Here is a 7,449-nt window from a genome sequence, read left to right as displayed (position 1 = left end):
GGCTGCTACAATATATATCAATACAGTCTGCATGGGATACAGTCCGTTTGTGTGCTGCTGATCCACTAATAGTACTAACCTTTAACAGTTAATTTTACTCATTTTCATCAATTACTAGTTTCTATGTCACTGTTTTTTATTTTAGTGTCATTTCTTTTTTTGTTTGAGAAAATGTTTATTTTTTTAAATAAAGGGCATTATCTTCACCAGAACAGGTTGTCAATGAAATTGGATTGAATAAAGGGTTCTTAAAACCAGGTCCAGTCCAGATTATGTCCAGGTGGAGCTCAGCAACGCACACCTTCATTTATGTACACTCTTATTAGGGAACACAACAACAGATTTCATATGGTCTATAAACAAAATCACATTTTCAAAATAAGCATTTGGGGTCTTCCCATCACGAGTGGGGGAAGAGTGGATCGTGAGATCGACAGGCGGATCGGTGCGGCGTCTTCAGTAATGCGGACGTTGTACCAATCCGTTGTGGTGAGGAAGGAGCTGAGCCGGAAGGCAAAGCTCTCAATTTACCGGTCAATCTACGTTCCCATCCTCACCTATCGTCATGAGCTTTGGGTCATGACCGAAAAGATAAGATCACGGGTACAAGCGGCCGAAATGAGTTTCCTCCGCCGTGTGGCGGGGCTCTCCCTTAGAGATAGGGTGAGAAGCTCTGTCATTCTGGAGGAACTCAAACTAAAGCCGCTGCTCCTCTACATCGTGAGGAGCCAGATGAGGTGGTTCGGGCATCTGGTCAGGATGCCACCCATACGCCTCCCTAGGGAGGTGTTTGGGGCACGTCCAACAGGTAGGAGGCCACGGGGAAGACCCAGGACACGTTGGGAAGACTATGTCTCCCGGCTGGCCTGGGAACGCCTCGGGATCCCCCGGGAAGAGGTAGACGAAGTGGCTGGGGAGAGGGAAGTCTGGGCTTCTCTGCTTAGGCTGCTACCCCCGCGACCCGACCTCGGATAAGCGGAAGAAGATGGATGGACATTTTCAAGATAAGCATTTGGGGTCTTCCCATCTATTTTTATGTTTTTTGACATTACTATTGGTTTAAACCATATAATTTTCTAAAGTAAAACAAATGCTGAATAAATGTTTTAAAGAAAGTGTCAGGCTTGCCCCTGACAGTTTGTCTGTTTTAGTTTTTCCCTCTGCATTTGTCTGTTTCCTGCGTTTAGTATTTCCTGTCTTTTATTTCAAGTCGCCTGGACTACTGTAATGCACTTTATGCTGGCATTTGCCAAAAAGCTCTCTCCCGGTTGCAGTTAGTCCAGAACGCGGCAGCACGACTTTTAACAGGGGCCAGGAAACGCCAGCATATAACCCCAATTCTTCAGAGTTTGCACTGGCTCCCTGTTCATTTTAGAATTGATTTTAAAACATTGCTGTTTGTTTTTAAATCTTTACATGGACTGGCACCTCAATATATCTCGGACCTTATCCAAATTTACATTCCTGCGCGCGCTCTGAGGTCCGAGAGCCAGTTCTAGCTCGTGGTGCCCAAGACCAGACTTAAGACCAGGGGAGACAGGGCCTTCTCTGTGGTCGGCCCTAAGCTCTGGAACACTCTGCCGCTCCATGTTCAAACTGCTCCCACAGTGGAGTGTTTTAAGTCTCGTCTTAAGACCCACTTTTATTCTTTGGCTTTTAACACTACATGAGTTGTGTGGTCCTCTGTTCTCTGTTGTCCTCTGTGTTTTCTATACACTTTGATTTCTATTTTACTGTTTTAATTGATTTTACCCTTTAAAATAGTTTTTAATCATATTTGTTTTTATATTGTTTTTATTGGTTTTATATTTATTTATTTTTTGTTTTTATTCAGTCATTGGTGGAGCATAATATATATATATATATACTTTTTTAAAATTTTTATTTTATTATTATTTTTTTTTTTACAGTTGTTTTTGACATGGCTGTGCAGCACTTTGGAAACGTTATTGTTGTTTAAATGTGCTATATAAATAAAGGGAATTGGATTGATTTTTGTTCCTGTCAAGTGCTCTTAATTTGTCAGCTTCCTGTCTTGTTCCCTGAGTGCTGTGTTTCTCCTCAGTGTGTTTAGTATTTCCTGTCCTTAGTTCCTGTCTAGTGCTCTTATTTTGTCAACTTCCTGTCTTGTTCCCTGAGTGCTGTGTTCCTCCTCAGCTGCGGCTGATTGGCACCTAGCCACACTTGTTGCCAATCAGCCTGCTCCTATTTGTACCTGCTTTTTCTTGTGTCAGTTGCTGGATCATTGTATTGTCGTGTCAATGTCCTTTTCTACTTGTTATTCCTACTGGTCGTGTGATTGCAGCGTAGCGGTAAGCTTTATTTGGTAGATGTTTGTAGCTTACTGTTTTTTGTTCCCTGCTTCCGATTTGTTTGTTCATAGCCCTTAGTTTGTTATATCCGCCCACGTGCGTGCTTTTTGTTTGTACTCTTTGTTTGTTCTAGTTCTAGTATTTTAAATTAAACTATGTTGTCCTGCAAAATGCCTCCCACCTTCTCTGCATCTTGGGGTTCGACACAAAATAACTCTGACAGAAAGTACTGTAATACTAAGTATCTATTTTTGGCCCTAAAAAAAAAAACTTATCGAGTACTATAACGCTCGTCTTTTTTCGCGATGTACACTACAGGTACACCTCATTCAATGCGTTTTCTTGATTTACATGACTATTTACATTGTAGATTGTCACTGAAGGCATCAAAACTATGAATGAACACACATGGAGTTATGTACTTAACAAAAAAAGGTGAAATAACTGAAAACACATTTTATATTGCAGTTTATTCAAAATAGCCACCCCTTGCTCTGATTACTGCTTTGCACACTCTTGGCATTCTCTCGATGGGATTCAAGCACACCTGTGTTGTGTACTGGGCAGAAGGAAGGAGGCGACACCAAGGCAGAACTGCGGTTTACAAGGTTCATTGAAAACCTTGATGCGTGTGTGGGGTGTGTATGCTACCACAAGTGAATGAGTGCGGACGATGTGTAGAATTAACAATGTAAGTCTTACCAGGGGTTGTTGGCGGTGCGTGTTGTGTGAATCTTTCGTCGAATCCAAGGAGCAAGACGAAGAGGTAGTCAGCAAGGAAGCGAGCAGTCAGGGGTTGGAGAGAAGCAACAATGTCCGAGTGCGAACTTGGGTCGAGGGTCGCGGGAGGCAAGCGGAGATCTGGGTGGAGTTCGTGAGGCAAGGCACAGTCACAGGCAACAGGGAAGACACTGCGGAAGACATGAGGGACATAAATGATAAATGGGTTGTACTTGTATAGCGCTTTTCTACCTTCAAGGTACTCAAAGCGCTTTGACACTACTTCCACATTTACCCATTCACACACACATTCACACACTGATGGAGGGAGCTGCCATGCAAGGCGCCAACCAGCACCCATCAGGAGCAAGGGTGAAGTGTCTTGCTCAGGACACAATGGACGTGACGAGGTTGGTACTAGGTGGGATTTGAACCAGTGACCCTCGGGTTGCGCACGGTCACTCTCCCACTGCGCCACGCATCAAACACGGGAACCAGGAGGAGCACAAAGAAGGCGATCAAGGAACGAGGAAGGGGTGCCAGACGTGATGCTTACTGTGAAAGATTGGCTAAGACTGGCAAAGGTCCCTCGGGTCTGCTGGTCTTTATGCAGCTCCTTCTCGTCAAATCCAGGTATGTTGATTCTTGATAGGCTGCAGGCTCGTTGCTGTGTGGGCGTGCTGCACTCAGCACGAGTGAGGGCGTGTCTGAGTGCGCTGTCAGCAGCGGTGCCTCTTGGCGCACTGTCAGCAGAGGTGCACGCAGCTCCAGCCGCCGAGGAAGCGCGGGTTCGACTTCGCGTAATGACAACCTGTAAAATGAAAACCATTTCAGGTGACTACCTCGTGAAGCTCATCAAGAGAATGCCAGGAGTGTGCGAAAAAGCATCAAAGTGCATTGATTTGTGCGTGCAAAAACTTTCACACATCAGAGTTTTTACTGACGTACGCCATTTTACAAATTTGATCGTACGTCCATATTTAGTAGGAAAGCCGTGCAACTCTCTTTTGCCATTCTTTCCCAGTGCACCTCATTGAAAAAGTTTCCCGTGAATTCCATATTTTTTAACAGTCCTGGAAAAGAAATAAAGTCCTCTCGGTAGCTAAAGTTAAACTACACACACACTTGGTGTGGCGAAATTATTCTCTGCATTTGACCCATCACCCTTGATCACCCCTTGGAAGGTGAGGGGAGCAGTGTGCAGTAGCGGTGGCCACGCCCGGGAATAATTTTTGGTGATTTAACCCCCAATTCCAATCCTTGATGCTGAGTGGGACTGCAGCGGCATGAATATGTGTGTATAATGCAGGTTATATTGTGGTTATGGGAAGAGCTTACTCTGTTTCTTCCTGTTCTTTGTTCATCCCAGAGCTGCTATTTATTTTCAGAGGGTGCCTAATTTTGTTTGTTAACCTGCTGAAGTGTTTGCCGGCAGCAGGAAGATACGCTTCTAAAAAGAAATGAGACTCGAGTGAATAAACTTGTCCTGCAACTACACGCTGCTTCTGTGTAAGCTGTAAAAAGGTCACTCTAGTGCTCCATGATGTTTGTCTGCTGGGGACAAAGTGTTGTTTTCAACTTTCACCTCCACATTATTCTCGGAAAAAATGCCGAGGGAAAGAAGGTGCGCAGCTGGTTGACTGACTCTTATTGCATATCGCTTCAACTGCGACACACTTCCTGTCAATGCCAAGTGAAATTTGGCCTGAATCGGATGCGGGTAAACAAACCAGCTGGCAACTAATGAGCGCGCAGACACTTCAACACAATCCCGCATAATGACAAGCTGCTAATTGTATCACGTTACGTCTGCCACAATCATAAACTATTGCCATCCACGTGTTTAAATCCAAAAATAATCCCAAATAAAAAGGAGTTACTGTAAAAAGATGTCTCCTGCCTCGACAAATGTCCTATTCTGTAGTTTGCGTAAGCTTTGGCACCACTGGATTTTAAACAGATCCTTCTTGTTTACTCTTAAAAATAGTTTATGAGGCCATATGACATGTGCTTTTAACAACACATCCATAAGCACATGTAAACAACATGTCACTGTGAATTTGTGGGCCACCAGTTGAATAACCCAAATGACAAAGAAGAGGACCTAAAATGGAACTACTAATAACTTCTGACTGCATCTAAAGTAAACAATTGCTACAGCAACACCTGAGCTAGATAAATCACATTAAGAAAAATAATTGTAACCTCCAAAAATGAGAGGACCTAATGCAGGGTCCTTGAGGAACGTCTGTTACGTAAATCCCCAGTTTGGACCCCAAGGTTCAATGTTTGCTAGCCGGGTTCAAACATCAGTGCGATGATCTGCCAAAGTGATTGCACTGGCCAAACTTCCTGGATACAACAGGAGTTAGTGCTGGGCCATATGACGATACATATTTGTGGGCACGATAGAAAAATGTCTAACGTGTCATTTCCATTTTTATTGTTTCAAGCGATAGGCTGTATTTTATCCATAGGGCTTGTGCCATCAGATGAGTGATAGAAACAACAATTGCACATTCAGTAAGTGTATTTGCGGTCAAACGGGAAAGAAGACAATATTTTCTTACAAAGAAAAGGATACGTTGACATGTAAATAAATAAATGGGTTGTACTTGTATAGCGCTTTTCTACCTTCAAGGTACTCAAAGCGCTTTGACACTACTTCCACATTCACACACTGATGGAGGGAGCTGCCATGCAAGGCACTAACCAGCACCCATCAGGGGGAAGGGTGAAGTGTCTTGCTCAAGGACACAACGGACGTGACGAGGTTGGTACTAAGTGGGGATTGAACCAGGACCCTTGGGTTGCGCATGGCAACTCTACCACTGCCCCACGCCGTCCCTGTAGTCGGTAGCAGATGTAGTCTCGCATTTCTCTTTCCATTTTGAGACATGACGCCGCTTTACGCGACCTCTTTGTGTCCCCGCGTCTAACGCTGTTACGTTTTACCTAGGTTACACACGAGGGGATCGTTGTAAGTAAACATGGAGGCAGGACGGGTAGGTGATGCGCTGGCGGAAAAAGAAATTGAACCGGGGCGGCGTGGCGCGGTTGCGAGAGTATCCGTACCAGCAACCTGAGGGTTCCTGGTTCAATCCCCACCTTCTACCAACTTCGTCACGTCCGTTGTGTCCTTGAGCAATACACTTCACCCTTGCTCCTGATGGGTCGTGGTTAGGGCCTTGCATGGCAGCTCCCGCCATCAGTGTGTAAATGTGTGTGTGAATGGGTAAATGTGGAAGTAGTGTCAAAGCGCTTTGAGGACCTTGAAGGTAGAAAAGCGCTATATAAGTATAACCCTGTGGAGGGACGGAGCCGACAGCAGGGTAGGACAAACGGCGGTCCTACTCAAGATGGCGGCCAGGGGGCGGAGTGTGCGGCGAAGCAGAGAGGCGGGGCACGCTTGGAGCGACGCTGCAGCCATCAGAGTCAGGTGCATAAACCACACAACTGCTCTCAATCCCTGCATCTGCTCCTGCAGTTTAAAAGGGGAGAAGGAGGAGCGACCGTGGCAGAAGACAGAGGAGAAACTGCAACAGACGACGACGACAAAGACGACGAGAGCGACCAGAGGAGAGATGAGCCCCCGCGGAAGATGCAGTCACCGGCCAACGAAAGGCGCGCCAAAACGAACAGGAGCCGGCTGTGAAGCGATGACAGGTGAGGAGATTTCTCAGCTGGAACGAAAGACCGAGAGAGACACGGGGTGACGACAGATACCCAAACGGCACGGCCGTTTACCCAAAAAGAGTTGGCGAAACATTTTGATGCAAAATATATGTTGTAACTTTGAGTGTGCCGACAAGAAAAAGGAAAAAATGAAAACCGTGTCAATCCAGGGTGGGGGTTGTGTGGTTCTGAAGAGAGGCTGGCAGGAAGGCATCCACAAACCCATTTACCATTTAACCCCCACAATCAGCAGAGACCAAGTCCCAGGACAAACTCTTACCTGAACGAGGGGGTAGCTGGTCGGTCTGGCTTTATTTATCGCTGCCTGCAAACTACTTATTTCCCAGAGGATCACACCGGAGCCACGATAGCCCAAGGTATGTGAGGCAGCTAACATGTTAATCCACGTTCCTTATGTCGTTTTTCTAACATCATCTATATTGCCAAAAGTATTTTGTCGTCATCATCATCCTAATGATAACAATCAGGTGTCTTAATCACTTGGCCCGGTGTGTAAAATCAAGCACTTAAGCATGGAGACTGTTTCCACAAACATTTATGAAAGAATGGGTCGTTCTCAGTGATTTCCAGCGTGGAACTGTCGTAGGATGCCACCTGTGCAACAAATCCAGTCGTGAAATTTCCTCGCTCCTAAATATTCTAAGTCAACTTTATTATAAGAAAAGTGAAGAGTTTGGGAACAGCAACTCAGCCACCAAGTGGTAGGCCACGTAAACTGACA

Source organism: Nerophis ophidion, linkage group LG12 (assembly GCF_033978795.1).
Source record: "Nerophis ophidion isolate RoL-2023_Sa linkage group LG12, RoL_Noph_v1.0, whole genome shotgun sequence".
NCBI classification, from domain to species: domain Eukaryota; kingdom Metazoa; phylum Chordata; class Actinopteri; order Syngnathiformes; family Syngnathidae; genus Nerophis; species Nerophis ophidion.
The sequence above is the reverse complement of the archived record's forward strand: the minus strand, read 5'-3'. Positions refer to the sequence as shown.